This window comes from Dendropsophus ebraccatus, chromosome 11 (genome assembly GCF_027789765.1).
Source record: "Dendropsophus ebraccatus isolate aDenEbr1 chromosome 11, aDenEbr1.pat, whole genome shotgun sequence".
Taxonomy (NCBI): domain Eukaryota; kingdom Metazoa; phylum Chordata; class Amphibia; order Anura; family Hylidae; genus Dendropsophus; species Dendropsophus ebraccatus.
In genome coordinates, this window is record NC_091464.1 from 8,537,997 (window position 1) to 8,553,581 (window position 15,585).

The following is a 15,585-nucleotide window of genomic DNA, read 5'->3' on the forward strand; positions in this document are numbered from 1 at the left end:
CTGTACATCAGCCTTTGCACAACCGTTATTCTGCAAACATACAATCAAAGGTTGAGAATTCCATATGTTCACTGGTAAAACAAATAAAAAATGGTTTATTTCTTCCGGCTCCTATGAGCTTTGAAGTAGAATTTTGTTTGCTGAGAGACAAAAGGGCCTGAGGCCAGGAAAATACCATTGCAGGTTTAATGCGGTGCACACTGAGCAAGCGAAAGAGCGCTGGGTTTATGCATCATGGATAACTATGCCGCCGAGTCCCAGATCCGCACACTAACAAACCCATATTTATAGCTAAAATGTGCAAATGAAATAGAGTTAGAGGAAAACAAGCTCTCCCCATTTACCTTTCTTTCCCTCGTCTCCTTTTTCAACACTATATTAAAATCTGTAGAATTCTGAGTTAAAGTGTATAATATAGTCAGCAGACGTGACTGTACGAGGGAAAAGCTGAAAAATGATGTCTTTAATGATGCACTTCGCATATAACACACAATAAACGAAAGTACTTATTCTTGTGATTTACTGTAAGAGAAATAAGTATTTGATACATAACCAAATTTGCACGTGTGTAATTTTTATCGTAGATACACATCACCTGTGAGAGACAGAATCTATTAAAAAAATAAATTTCTTTAAATAATTATTTTGCTGCATGAAATGAGGATTTGATACAATAGAAAATGGAACTTTATATTTGGTGCACAAACCTTTGTTTGCAGGTACAGAGGTCGGACGTTTCCTGGAGTTCTTGACCTAGTTTGCAGACACTGTAGCAAGGATTATGTCCAAAAAATTAGGGCACATCTTCTCCAGACTTTTCAGGTTTTAGCTCCCTCCAAAGATTTTCTATTGGTCAGGTCTGGAGACTGGCTAGACCACTCCATGGACCTTAAAATGCTTCTTACAGAGCTGCTCCTTAGTTGTCCTGGCTGTGTGTTTTGGGTCATTGTTACGCTGGAAGACCCAGCCATGACCCATCATCAGTGTTCTTACTGAGGCAAGGAGGTTGTTGGCCAACACATGTTGGCAATGCATGGCCTTATCCATCCACTCTTCAATACGATACTGTCCCTTTTACAGAAAATTATTCCAAAGTATGATGCCCCCTCCCATGCTTCATGGTTGGAACTGTGTTCTTGGGGTAATACTAATCCTTCTTTTTCTTCCAAACACGGCATAGGGAACTTCAAATGGGCCTGGACATGTGCTGGCATTACCAGGGAGACTGGATTTTAATCCATGATGGCGTAGTGTGTTACTAATGGTAATCTTTGAGACTGAGGTCTGTGAAATTGTCAAAATAAGAAGTTGTGTGAACACAGGCAATGAGTACAGAGTAGAAGGAGCTTCTTATAGAGAAACTAACAGGTCTGTGAGAGACAGAATTGTTGCTGGTTGCTAGGTGATCAAATACTTATTTCATGCGATAAAATGAAAATTAATTATTTAAAAAACATACAATTTGAATTATTTTTTAGATTTTGTCTCCTACAGGTGAAGTGTACCCACAATAAAATGCTTAATGCCTCTGAGGGGAGGGGATATTGTTACACTGGGGGCAGTGGGTCCTTCTCCACTGCATAGAGCGGGCCGATGAACAAGAAAAAATTGGCGCAGATCGCGGGAACTGGGTGATGTTTTGAAGGAAGGACCGCACCACCAGGATCCCAGTGCCGACATGGTAGTTAAAAAAAATTCACTACTTCTAATTGTACATTTGCTTTACTATAGCTGATAGCTAACTTATCCATTATCTTTCTCAGACCTGTAGAGTTTGAATGACGTGGCAGTGCACATAAATGACTGGTGCTGTAATCAAGCAGGGGCTTTCAGGACCTTCTACTCTTGTAATCAATGGGGTTTCAGCTGTCAGACCTCCATCAATAACTTATAATTATTAAAGATAAGCGAGCAATTCTCGATTCGTTTGCGATTGAGTATCCTTTCGAAAATTTGAATCTAAACAAACTTTACTAAAACAGATAAAGAATTGTTTAGCTGTTTTAGTAAAGTATACCATAGTTACCTGTTCACGTTACCTCTGTGTCCTCCCTGTAACAGTTAATATTTATTAAAACAGCAAATTTTCATTTTTGTTTTGATATTTTTCGTTTGCAATAACAAAACTGAAACAAAAAAAAATGCAGTTTTAATTAAATATGCTGTAAATATATAAATAAATATATATATATATATATATATATATATATACAGTATAGTTAATTGAAACAGCATTTTTTCGTTTCAGTTTTGCTATTGTAAACAAAAAATATCAATATGAAAACGAAGATTTGCTGTTTTAATTGAATCATAACTATTACAGGGAGCGGTATTACTGCCGGGGACCGCTAATACCACTGCGATACTGGTGTAATACTGCTTCCCTGCTGTCCCAGTTGCATTCCAGAGGTGTTTGCATCATTTTCTAAAGGTGCCATTATGGACTTGGTGACCTCCAAGTGGTAGAATTTAGGTTTCCAAGAAACTAGCATTTCTCCCCATCGACTTTAATGGGGTTTGATAGTTGATCAAATAGTTGAAAGAGTATTCCGGTCTTTTCAAATTGAATTTCAAACTTTCAAATATTTCACTACTCACTCATCTCATAATTATCAAATATTATGTGGATGAGTGGTTGTAGTTTGGGGATAAGCCCTTCAAGTGTTTTTTATTTTATAAACATAGTGAAATAAAAAAAAGTTGTAAACACACGCACAGATATATATATATATATATATATATATATATATATATATCCCCAACAGAATGAAGTTAAAATGTAACTTACAGTACACCGTAAAAATGTGGAGATGTAAAATTGCTGTTTAATGTGACCATTACTGGCTGCTTATCTTTTCATCATTTATTCCATCCTCATTTCATATTCTGTTTCATTACAGATTGTATTCGTTTTACCAACATAAAGCAAAAAGACAAAAATTGCAATTTCAAAAGAAAATGCTATTTAAGAGACTTTTACAATTGTCCAGTTAGCTGGAAGCTTCTAGAAAACCTGGAGAACTCCATATTCTTTCCCTCTAGTTCTTTGCAGACAATAGTAACTCCACTAACTGCAAAACATTAAACATTCTAGTACATTAGCATCAATAGACTCTGAAGTTGCCCGGCACTGCTCATCAAGAGGATACTATCACAGGGTATCCAGCCAATCCGTCTTCTATTCTGGGAAGTTTTCCAAAGGTAACAGCTGCAGGAACGTATCCTGGTTTTCCATTTGGGACATGAAAAGAATTCTTGCCTTTATTTTGGACCGCATTTTGCCAACTAATGTTGTGTTGCAAAGATTTGTCTCGGGGTTTCAGTCCTTCCTAGTCTCTGGGTAGCAACATGATTACATGGTCATCAGTATTACATTAGCTCGCTCTGTGCCTGAGGAACCAATGGGTAGATTAACTTGTGTTGACTCCAGGAATCGGCCAATGCATTATGTTTAAGCAGAAGCACAGTGTGCGGCAATAATACCGCTGTTATCTCTAGCTATAAACACCACTAACTTAACTCTATTCAGTTTGATTAGAAGTCAACAGTGGTCTATTGTAGGACAACACGGTTATGTTTGTTCTTTGCCAACACTTGAAACACACACCGAGCATTTACTAATCTGCCGCTTTCCAGCTACACTGTTATCTAAAAGGATTGGTTCTACTTTTCTCTACAATTAAGCTCAGCCATTATATAAAAAGATCAGTGAGGAACTGGGCACTGCTATCTACTTCCATGGATATTATTCAAGCCTTAAAGTGCTTGTCATGGTAATTTGAGATTGTATTTACATTGGAATCAGCACGGCATGAGTAAGGTAAGTAGAAATCGGATTGTAAAGTTGACATGTTGGATAAGGCTCCATGCAAATCATGTTTGAGAACACAGCTTCCTTGGCATCGTCCAGAGTTACACTTGGCCACTTGGAAAGCTATAAATAATGTGTGTTCTTTTCACTTCCAAAAGATGTTCTTTGTTTTTTTTTTTCATTGATGTTTGTTAACAAAGAGGTCTGCATAAAGTGCCAATCGAAAATGGTAATAACATTTTATGTTTAAAAAAAAATCTAGTGAACGGTGATCCTACATCAAGCAGTTCATCATGGAATTAATGCGTATATAGAAATGATAATTTGTCAGCTCACCAAATGTTCAGTTCATGGGCTGGGTCTCGTAATAGGAGCACGGAAGATATAGCCCGGGCCGACTCCGGTGGACATCAAGTAAAACTTCAAGCTTTATTTTGCCATAATAAAAAAACGAATGCAGCTGCAGCCGCGACCTGTACTTTGCTCCGCAGGCCCCGCCATCTCCCTGCTGCTCCTTTGGCTCCTGCTGCAGCCGGCACCACATACCAGAAGTCAGAAGCAACAAGTGAAAACCTTTTAGTCAATAGGAGACTGATTCTAAAACTTAAATTCTATTAATGCCATTATTAATGCCAACGGTTTTCACCTGTTTCAGTATTGTACCTGGCATAGAGACTGAGGGCAAGAAATGTTTTTTTTAGCATCCCTAGAGTTGGGCACATGTCCTCTGCTGCCTCCTGCCCCTGGTGTCTCCTATTATGTGTCTCCGCTCCTGCCTACTGCTATCCCCACCGGCGAGTGCATTCCAACCATCCAGGGCGCACACGTGCTTGTTCCCTCTGCCCCAATAAAGTTCAGCCCCTTCCTGGCTTTCTTAAATCTTTTGTGCTCATAGCCTACTGAGATAGAATTCCAAGCCTGTTATTCCATTTCTGTGTACCAGTTCCCTTGCTTTGTCTCTTGACTCTTTTTTTGCCTGCCACCTGCCCTGAGCCTCTCCCCGACCACCTACCTTTCTCTCGACTTTGTACAACTCAGCCGCCTACGCAAGCAATTTGTGCCAGGCGTAGCAACCTGGGGGTCTCCTCCCGCATCAAGCCCATCCTGCCTTGCAGCAGGCTCTGGTGAAGACAAGTGACCCCTCAGACTTTGCTCCTCTGTGCGGCACAGGTACATGGGCTGCACTAGACACATCCATTACAATAGTAGTGATTACGCACTTTTCACGGTACCAAACACCAAGAAATCTATAATAAAGTTAGTTATAAAAGCTACAGCTGTGTAGCAAAGTGACAGTGTCACTTTAAAAATCATCAGCCATCAACCACGCATCACTGTGTTTAGTGGTACGCAGCCGACGGCTGATGACAGTGTAAAAATATTAAAGTTCATACTTACCTATTCTTCCCTGTTGCTCTGCAGTCTTTCACATATGTTCCCCACTCACAGCTGATGCTTCTATCCGGGCTTTTTCAGTAACAGTCCACTCAGCCTATCATTGGCTGCAGCACTTTCCCATCTAGGCCAGTGATTGGCTGAGCAGCCTTCCACTAAAGAGATTGGACCCCAACTGTCAGTGGTGAGCGGGGAATACGAGTAAAAGGCTCCAGAACAATGGGGGAGAATAGGTAAGTATAAACATTGTCATTTTTCATGTAAAAATCAAGGGCTGCACAACATCACTAATGATATATATATATATATATATATATATATATATATATATATATATATACTTTGCTACACGATAATCAAGATGTGTGTAGGATTAGTAAACAAGTGCCGATCTAGCAGATTACTGCTCACTCCATGTAATAGAAATAATGATCAACCGATGAAATAATCATTGGCTGATTTTTTCGGGTGCTCATTGCTATGTGTAATAGCTACTTTACGTGTAATAGTGATGCGTGACCAATGGCTAACAGTTGAAACAACTGTTCGTACATTACCTCTCCACCTCCTGCCCTCTTCTTGCTTCCTGGCACCACCCACTACAGCTTCTCGGAGCTGACAAGCTGCTCAGCCAATCACTGGCCGGGACTGCTGCTGCCACTGATTGGCTGAGCGGACTGTCAGATCTGAGAAGCTGTAGTAGGTGGTGCCAGGAAGCAAGCAGAGGGCAGGAGAAAACCCGGAGCAGGGAGAGGTAATGTATAAAGGTTTAGGGCAAATGCTGCATGGACATCACTAAGGATGTCCGTGCAGCCTTTGCTAAACGATAATCGAGCCGTGTAAAAGGTCCAGCAGATCGGCGATCATTTACATTGTTGACTTGGCCATCTTCAGCCTGTCTAAAAGTACCCTTACTCTCTAGAGGCAAGCCGCAGGGTGTTCAGCCAAGAGTTAACCAGCTAAAGGCTTTTAATCTATGCCTTAGCATGTGGGTGTCATGAAATTTACTAAAACGTGATCTGACATCTAGATTAAAACAACAGTAATACATTAAGATGCTTTTAAATCCATGTAATGAAAATTCCGCCTTTTCTCTTTCTTATCTTTCGAGCACCTGGATCAAATTATTACAGTAATTAGAAATGACTAAAGTGTGCGGAAGGCATGTGAAGAAATGAACAGAAATACAAAATTGTACATGTAAATGGCATCTGGTGGCCTTGCCTAATAAAAAGAAAAATGTAAAGAGGGAATGTAAAATATGTTACAAATATAGTTGATCTAGGTTCGACAATCTCTTTTTATTTGGAAGAATGCATGGGTTCTGCTCTAGCTTATAATTGTGGAACATTACATTGGGAACCCCATCTACTTACTTTCCCCTTAAAGTAAGTGAACAGTATATTGCTGGGTGCAATGTCAAACCATTGCACCTAAATTTACTGAGGCAGATTCGAAGACTGGTGCGCACTCATCTGGGAAGCCATTGCTGAAAATTCCTTTAGATATCGGTAAATTGTTTGTCTTTGTGCATGTGGCCCATCACGTGGCTTATGGACAGCTGAGTGTTACATGAAATACAGTAAATAGTAAAAAATTGTAGGCTTTTATTTCTTTCTTAATCACGTAGACTTCGGGCTAAGTGCCAGTTTATTGGGAGACCATGCCCACCATAAGGCAGGGGGGATGACACTCAGCCCAAATTCTACATGATTAAGAAAGAAATAAAAATCTACTACTGTGTTTCTCCGGAAAAAAAAAACATCCTCCTAAAATAAGACCCTCCACTCTTCTCTACTCTACCCTCTAACCTAAAGTAAGGCATCCCCCCCGAAAATAAGGCACTCCCTACCAGCCTGGTCCATGGCCCCCACGTCCTTTTGATGTCCACTGCATATCACGCTGCCGCACGCCTAACCAGCCGCTGATGCGCTCTTGGTGAGTATTCTGGGGAGGTCCCCAAAAAAATAAGACATAGGGGGAGATTTATCAAAGAGTGCAAATCTTAGACTGGTGCAAACTGCCCACAGCAACCAATCACAGCTCAGCTTCCAGCTCTGGTGAAAGGAAAGAGGAGCTGTGATTGGTTGCTGTGGGCAGTTTTCACCAGTCTAAATTTTATACCCTTTGATAAATCTCCCCATTAGTGTCTGTTTTTTGGCGGAAAAAATATGAGGCACTGTCTTATTTTTGGGAAAACAAAGTATTTTTTTAAATACTAACCACAAGTCTATCTTTCATGGAACACTCGTGTGATACTGTAAACTGATTGCTCAGAAACTTGTATCACTTCATGTCTATACCCGGTAGAGTGGAATTCAGTTGTTTGCTAGAGTGTACGTCTATACACCACTGGTTGTGTTTTCATTGTTGAAGTATAACAACTGTGCTTTTAAGAAGTACGGGTGATACTAAGATTTGGAAACCATCTAACAGTATAGCTTTCTGTGTAAACTCTGGTTACTGCTGACACTCATTTTTCTGCTGCTGTCCATTCCTGACTATTATGCTTTCTTTTTCTGCTTTGTTCCGAGCTCAGCAATTTCCCCAAGGTCACCTGAATGCACAGGTACACAGCCTTTCTAATTAAGTCTTTTCTCTTGGGTGCCTAGTGTCTCTATCACTAGTCTTATATGCGTTAAGACTCTGGTGACAGTGAGGTGTTGACACAGCATTACCGAGAGCTTAAACATTTCGGCTGTGGAACAGAGATGGGGGCTGAAATGAGATTGAGGATTCTGTCTATATAAATGTCTTTACTTCACTGCAGGATCACATTAATTTGAAGCATTGGCTCTTGTCGTCTGTCTAAAGCAAAAGCCTTAGTACCAGAATTTTACAGCCCATCATAATAAGTTGATAAGCAGAATTCACAATGGGATAAAGCAGAATTAGATAAGAGTGTACATCTTGAATACTAAAGTGAAGGTTCATTTAGTGCACTGGAGTACATATAACAGCACATTTTATTCCCTTTATATAATATTGTATTTAATAACACTTGTTGTGGCTGATTCCAGTTGGTTCAGAATTAAAAAGGAGTTGGCCAAGTTATTTAGGGGAAAAAAAGACCGCTTGTTAGATTGAAATGTTTTTTTTTTTTAAAAAGCAATACTCACCTGTATATTGCTGAGTTTGGTGTCCTTTGTCATTTTATTACCCTACAGAAATACTCACCTGTTTATTTTTGCTGAGACCAGTGTCCTTAATCATTTTATTACCCTACCAACAATACTCACCTGTTTATTCTTGCTGAGACCAGTGTCCTTTGTCATTTTATTACCCTACCAGCAATACTTACTTATTTATTCTTGCTGAGATCAGTGTCCTTTGTCATTTTATTACTCTACCAGCAATACTTATTTATTCTTGCTGAGATCAGTGTCCTTTTTCATTTTATTACCCTACCAGCAATACTTACCTGTTTGTTCTAGCTGAGATCAGTGTGCGATGCCCTGGCCCCTGGGGGCCACTTCCTCAGTGCTGGTGTTATGAGCGGGCAATGACCGGGGCAGCTGCAGGGGTTATACTTGTCACGGTATAGGCCTGAGGGCAGCACAGCTGTAGGGCCGGTCTGAGGAATCTGCGGGTGATGATGGGCATGCGATTCTTCGCTGCACTTAGTCAGGGCACCAGTTAGTGGACACCAATGCCAGGGTTTAGTAACAGCGGTTTTATTATAGATAAGGTAACTAGTAGCAACAGTTCTGTCCGGATGCAACCGGGTATATAGCAGGCTTTGACAAATAAAGCAGGAGTGGTGCTGCATAGGCTGTGAGAATACGTGCCGGATGATGGGAGTAGGAGTATGAGAGAAATAGCGTTGCTGGGTGGATTAGCTTGAGAATAATACTTGCTGTGAATCCTTGCAGCGATGAGGAGAGATAACGGAATGACACCCAGATGAGAGAGAAGACTCCGGACACTTGAGCAGGCAGATACAGCCGAAGACTTGAATACAGCAGCAGAATCAGTCACTCTGCTTATGGTGAAGAGGCTGCAGAGAAGAAGCCCAACTCCTCTGAGGCAGGAGAGGGACGACACACATCCTCCTTGCTTGGAAGCAGGGGGAAGACTAACTTGTTAGGAGGAAGTGGGAGGTCACATGGTTGCTCCTGGCCAGAACTAGTCGGCCATTGGAGGAACCATGGTTACAGGTCACGTGATCAACAGCCTTGCATACCACTGTACACTGTAATAATACACAAGAATACATGACAATACACATGAAAATGCACAATACCAGAGAATACTAGGGGAAAACCAGCAGCAGTTGCAGTGCAAACACTTACCAGAACAGGCATTGACACAGCAAGAGAAATGGCCATAATAGGAGTAGTAGTCTGCATGTTCTGGGACACTGCAAGTGTCCTTTGTCATTTTATTACCCTACCAGCAATACTTATTTATTCTTGCTGAGATCAGTGTCCTTTTTCATTTTATTACACTACCAGGTTGAATTTTTTTTAATAATTCAGATAAGTTTTATATTGAGTTGCCATGTGAGCCTTCAGTTAAATATAATATAGAAGCAATGCAGATTTGCCAATAGGTGGAAGGCCACATATAGAATATATTACATTTCTTTACGGAAGAAATGTAGTCAATAAAGTAACCACTATACAGTAGCAAGAAAGGAAATAGATTGTAGTAAAACACAGTATAATGTACTGATACTAATGATACAAATGCTACCCTTACTGTAAGATAATAAGCATAGTACCAAAATATAAAATGAAAGTGGAAAAACAAATCTGTGACTTTTTGAATTTTGTCCACACCACCTACCCACCCATCAGGTTCAACCTAGCGAAACCCTACTGTGTTGATCCAGGGAAGGCAAAAACCCCTATGAGGCAGACGACAACCACCCCACCACAGGGAGAAAACTCCCCCCGACTGCAATGGCAACCAGAATCCCTGGATCACCGTATCACCGGAAATCTAATGCCCATAACTTGTAATATTATATTGTTCAAGAAAAGCATCCAGGCCTCCCTTGAACTTATTTAATGAATGGGCCATGACAACATCATGTGGCAGAGAGTTCCACAGTCTTACCGCTCGTACAGTAAAGAACCCGCGTCGATGCTGATGTTAAAATCTTCTTTCTTCTAGACGTAGAGGATGTCCCCTTGTCATGGTTACAGACCTAGGAGTAAAAAGACCACTACAAAGATCTCTGTACTGTCCATTCATATATTTGTACATTGTGATCAGATCGCCCCTAAGACGTCTTTTTTCTAGTGTAAATAACCCCAAGCTTGATAACCTGTCCTGATACTGTAACCCACCAATTCCCTTATCACATCCTATATTCACTTACTGCAAACAAGGCACAGCTTTACAGTAAAGTTTAGGCTGTGCTCCTACATTTAAAGCTTTTTTTAATGCTCTTTCTTTACCTAATTAGAGTTTTATGACTGGTAGTACACTCGGTCAGGGAAGGGACAGGGAAGCGACACACACACAGATACTGTAACTCTGCACTTGTCCCTGCTCAGTGTCCCTGCTTACGTGACACAATCACTCCTAGGTGGCTGCAGACAACTGGGCGACTATCCCTAACCTAGATACAGTGGCACACAGAACGTAGACAAGACATACAAACAAGAAAGGGCAGTCAAATGGTTTTAATGTCATAGCTACTTGGCAGCAAGGTACATAAGGGAGATCAAGATAGGAGTCAAATAACAAAGCCAAAGGTTTAGGGTGGGCGGAAAACCAGTATAGTTTAAGAACAAATGCAGGGCTAGGAAAGCCAGGAAAACGTACAGAGAAATGCAAAGGAAGCCAGCTTGTAAGAAAGAACCAAGATCCAATAGTAGGCAAAGGGTTAAGATCCTGGCGATGCTTCTTAGGGGGTCGGGGATCTGGTCCAGGACTTGATTGGCACAGATCCCTGATATCCAACCACAGACACCTGATAACCAACCCTGTGACTGGCAGGGAGACCTGTGTTAAGAGAAAAGCAAAAAGAGACTATTGCCAAGTGTAGTCTTGGTAGTGCTTTACAATCCGAGGACTCCGCCAAGATCCTAACAGGTAGAGGATAGGCCCAGCCCAGGCTTGGAGAGGTTGCATAGATGGAACTGTTGGAACAAAAAGGGTACAGCAATGTCTCTTTCCAACACCTGGGTGTATTCTTCTGGACTGTATCCCTTAGATTGGACCAAGTATTGGAAGGCATTTTTCACTCTTCGAGAATCCAACACCTCATTTTCAAGATCCCTTTGAAAAACAAGGGGTGCCAGAGGAGCATAAGATAAAACTGGGGTAACATACTTTTTGAAAAGACTCTTAGGGGATACATTGTGGATACGCACAGAATTAGGAAAGCGCAATCTGTACAAGATCAGATTCATCACCTCAGTTATGGATCTTCATACTTGATTGGGTGCAAATTTTCTATCCTACTTTGTATTCATGGCCAGATATACATCTTTTGTTAGTGTGCATTTTAGCTTATTCTTGAGCTTTACCCAAGCTCTGCATAGCTGGGACCCAGACTGTGCACAGTTGCTTATATATGGCTTTAACAGACTAGGGTGAAAACCATAATTGCAGCAAAATTGTGACATTTTGGTAGATGTAGTTTCCCTGTTATCCAGAGCAAATTCAGCCAATGGTAAAAACTGTCCCCACTCTTGAGCATTAAGGCTCATGCACACTGAGAAATAGACAAGGAATTGAAAAGGAATCTGCTCTTAATTTCTGCTTAAAATTCTTCCTGTAAAATATGAACAGAGCAACGTTCCATTGTGGTTAATGGGATTTCTGCTTTGTTATTCACACTGAAGAATTTTCGAGCAGAATTTTCTTCTGCAGATTTGTCACTTCTTTGGGCAGATTCTGCTAGAGGAATCCTATAGAAGTCAATGGGACTTGAATTCTGCTTTAAATTCTGTTTAAATTCCACTCAAATTCAGCTCCTATTCTGCTCCTATTCTGTCAGAGCAGAATAGAAGAGGAATTTCAAGCAGAAATCTTTCCTTTTCAATTTCTCGTCTTTTGCTTAGTGTGCATGAGGCCTTAGAGACAAAGCATCTGAGGACCTGTTCTAGTGACTGATCGAGTCAAGTCAGTCAGGTACCCTTTGTAACCCTTTAGAATATTATAAGTAAAAAGGGATGCCACAAGCCCTGCACTGGGACATTTTTTCAGAGGTACCAGATGACACATTTTGGAAAACCTGTCAATCACCACCCAGATGACAGTCTTCCTTTTTGAAGCGGGCAAGTTCCTTTGTGGGTCTAACATCTTTTATAGGAGTTACAGGAATAATCATGTGGGTAATTATCTTATTGGATGTGGTAGAAGTGTTGAAGACACATTTGAAGACATATTACTATTTTATGTCAGCAGCTTCAATGTGCAAAAGAACACTGCAGAGACACCATCACGTGTCTCGACGTCAGTGAACTAGCCAGACCTTCCTCCAGGAAGGAACAACCAAGTCAAGGAATGTCTCCAATCAAGGAAACCACCCAAGCAAGGTATCCATCCACAGACAGCTGTTTCGGGGTGTTTGCCCCTCATCAGTGTGGAGTAGGATTCTGGCTAGTGGGAGCAATGCCTAGTAATTGCATGCAAGAGGACGCTGGTTGACCTCAGGGAGATCAACCAAAACAATGCAGTGACACCATCACGTGTCTCGTCGTCAGTGAACTAGCCAGACCTTCCTCCGGGAAGGAACAACCAAACCAAGGAATGTCTCTAATCAAGGAAACCACCCAAGCAAGGTATCCATCCACAGACAACACCCCGAAACAGCTGTCTGTGGATGGATACCGTGCTTGGGTGGTTTCCTTGACTGTAGTTCAATACGATTGGCCACTGTCAATAAATAACGGGCATTGTTGAAAACCTGCAACAACGGCCATTGTTTAATGAAACAATGTGAACGTGGCCTAATCCTGCATCTAATGAGGCCATTTGGAGCACCTATCTTGCCCACCCCCCGTTTCCCTCCATATGCACAGGATTCATGCAGAAGCAGAGCGCCTCTACATAAATCTGCAAACCATCGGCAATGCAGGGACATTTTTAAGCCCGTTGCAAAAAACACCGAACTTAATAAATTTTCCCCAATAATAAACTGTCCACTCACTCATTTTACTGCCGATCCACAGGTTTTAGGTTATGTTCACACACAGTAAAATAAAAGCAAAATACGGTCTAAATTTAGAGTAAAAAAAATAAATGTTTGCTTTTCTTTTCCTGTGTGTGAACATAACCTTTAGCTGCAGAACATGCTGCAGTACATTCCATCTCCTGGAATATCTGTCACTGAAACTGACACGTCGGGGATTTGAAATCCTAACCACCGGCCAGTTTTCCATGGATTTTTTTGCTATTTGCCGCAGCATTTTGTTTGCTGCTACTGTAAATCCTGATTGATTTTCCAAGCAAAAATTATGAGCAGAAAATAAAACATACTTGAGGATTTAATTGTCGATTTGTGGCTAAATCTACAGCACATGCAACGGCCCCAAAACATCTTTATTATCCAAATACATTGTCGGCAATACAAAGAATGTTTCCCTTCCCGTTTGTTCCTTCACTTATAATTAACATTGAAACTTTACAAATGTCTATCGGCAATACTATGTCTAAACTACGTCAAACAAAAAGATAGACTTGGTTGGTATTAAAGTGGTCTTGTCTCTTTAAATGTATTCTTCTGGACATTTTTAGACATATTTTCCATCAGATTCTCTAACCCTTTACCTGCTGGTTATTTCCCAACCCGAGTTAGCCTCAGTGTACTAGTTATTACCAGCTAGCAGCTGTTTCTGCTGAGATCTCACATTTTCTTAGATGGCAGTGACAACGCTTGATTTATTATACCCAGACCTTGGAAAAGCTGGCAAATTGTTTCCCCTTTTCCTGAGGCTCAGACTCTTCATTTCATCAGCTGGATAAAAGGCAACATCTTCTCCAGCTCATCAGCCGAGATGCCTCATATTTCCACAAAGTTGTAATCACTCTTTTAGACATTGATAGAGGTGGGTTGTTAACTTCTCAGGGGTCCATTTGCACTTTGCTGGCTCAAAAATCAGCCCATTATTTTGTGTATAAGGATACACACATCGTCCTCCTGTAGGCTGATCTGTAGCATTTTTACTGTTCTTTTTTTCTTCTTCTTTTTTTTCTATTTTGACCTCTTTTATTTTTATTCTTATTTTTTTTCCTCTCTACTGATTATGATTTCTAGGAAGAAAAATGTTAAACCAACCTCGCTGACATTTCACAGTAATTCCCTTAGAAACTTGCTGAGCAATCTCGTCCCAGCATCCTGACATAATCTTGACATGCTTCTTGACCTTATAGAGATGTTAGATATTTCAGTAAATTCCTGCATTCGTAAAAACAAAAATAGAATCTAGGATTTAGAATATGAAATTGTATGATGAAATTGTAAAAAAAAGATACCAAGTGTACCAGTGAATAAAAAATGAGCAATTTAACTGGAATATTTCTAACAATATATAGTCATATAGTTAAAAAAAAAAAGTCATGTCTGTCAAGTTCAACCTTTCTAAGATCAATAAATCATAATTCAGTGCTAAATTATTTATAACCATCTGTGACATTTATCACTAGATAATCATCTAGCTCTTTTTTTCATTCTTTATTTTATTTTTTATTTTATTTTATTTTTTGCTGCTATCGAAGTGGCTGCCATTAGTCCTACTTGAGTTAGGAAATTCCATAGAATGACAATTCTAAGAATCCTTTGAGTTCTTTTCCATGTTGCTCTGTGAATTGCCTCCCATAGAAATGGAAAAAATATTTCTGTACAGTTCTCGGAATAAATGCATCTCTTGTCAGTTCATTGTAAAATATCCTTGAAAGATTTCCACTTCTGGGTTAGTCTCGGTGGTATGGAAATAAGAAGGCTCACCTAACTGCCGCTGCTCCTTGCTTACCTACTTAGCTTAGGATCTTAGGAGCCGGGGAAGAGGGGTGCTAGAAAGGTAAAAAATTTAACAAATGTGAATTTCATAGACTGTAAAACATTTAATGGTGGCCCACACGAATATAAAAATTCTGTTTACAAAACCATAGAAGAGTAAATGCAAACTGATGAGGACATCAGAATAAAAGTGTGTGATTATACGCAATGAATGAATTCATGTCGTTGTGATTTCACTGCCGTCTTTTTCACACATTGTACTTAAAAGTGTCCGCCTCATTCAATACAATGTGTGAAAAAGACGTCCAGACGTCTTTTTTCTTTTTTGGACGTTGTGTGAACATAGCCTAACGCAGGTTCGCCCCTTCTCCCTGGAGTATGCCTGCAGGCGTAGATCATGATTCAAATCTACACCTGGTGTAAGCAGGGGTAGATTTTCTCTGCCGGGCACAGGTTCGGG